This window comes from Crocuta crocuta, unplaced genomic scaffold (assembly GCF_008692635.1).
Source record: "Crocuta crocuta isolate KB4526 unplaced genomic scaffold, BGI_CrCroc_1.0 scaffold757, whole genome shotgun sequence".
NCBI classification, from domain to species: domain Eukaryota; kingdom Metazoa; phylum Chordata; class Mammalia; order Carnivora; family Hyaenidae; genus Crocuta; species Crocuta crocuta.
Window position 1 is genome coordinate 21,982 of NW_027532830.1, and position 1,307 is coordinate 23,288.

Genomic DNA, 1,307 nt, shown 5'->3' on the forward strand with positions numbered 1-1,307 from the left:
GTCACTGAAAAAATTCTGGTCTGGGGCGCCTGGGTGGCTCAGTCGGTTGAGCATCCGACTTCAGCTCAGGTCATGGTCTCACAGTTCGTGGGTTTGAGCCCCGCGTCAGGCTCTGTGCTGACAGCTAACTCAGAGCCTGGAGCCTGTTTCAGATTCTGTGTCTCCCTCTCTCTCTGACCCTCCCCTGCTCATGCTGTCTCTCTCTCTCAGAAATAAAAAACATTAAAAATTTTTTTTTTAATTCTGGTCTTGGATTGAGTCCCCAGCCTTAAGTGTGGAGGCCACCATTGGGGAAGGGGGCTTAGCAGGTGGCTCTTGGTAGGAGGACGAGAGGGTGGCACCCTGCTCTCCCACAACCAGCCTGTCTGAGCCCCCTTCAAGCCTTTCAGTCCCCACATACCCCAGGCCCTGAACCCGGCCCCCTACTCCCATTTCTAGAGCAAAGCAACATCTCATTGGCCTCTTTCTGGCCATTTCCAACTTGCCACAGCCTGTCCAGGCCACCACTCATGCCCAGAAGCCCTGAGCTGCTCAGCCCACCTGCCTCTTCAAGATGCTGCAGGGCCTCCTGACTGAGGACGCTGGCTTATTGCTGCCCATTAGCCAGACCTCTGACAGCCTCTGAGCGCCCGGGCCTGGTGCAGGCCCAAAGCTGGCTTGGAAAGGCCAGGTCCCAAGGGAGGGCACCAGCCAGAGGCTTTCTGGGGCAGGCCTGTCACGGAGACCCCAGTGGGGTGCCATCAGACACCAGGAGGTCTTATTTATTTCACTTTAATCCAACAGCCTGAAAATTTCTCTCTGGTCTTGTTGAATGCATTCAGATGTTCCCCTCCGCCCTATCTTGTCTTCAGAGGCCAGAGCTGCTGACTGACCCAGAGGTGTGCAGCACGCGCGGCTCTGAGGATGACCTCTCTTGCCCGCAGCTCCTGTCCAGGGTTGGCTGACTGTGCACTTGGCACAGAAAGGCTCCGGGTCAGGAGCTGGGAGGCCTGGGCGCCGGGCCTGACCCAGCCGGTGCCTGCCAGGATGACCTTGAGCACACAAATTAGTCTCTTCGGGCCTCTGCTCACTCATCTAAAATGCGAATAACGGTTGTCCTAAATGTGTTCCGTGATTATTGTCAGGTCACCTGTGTGAAGTCTCCTTTTTATAAACAGACGAAATCCTTCTCTAAGGAAAGCATCCTTATAGATGTCATACATTAATGACAGTGGACACGTTAGCAATAATCTGGATGCAAACCACTTCAGGTATTGAGCCTCTCTGCCCCGCCCCACCCCCAACCGCCCCGCTGGGGCTAGCAAGTC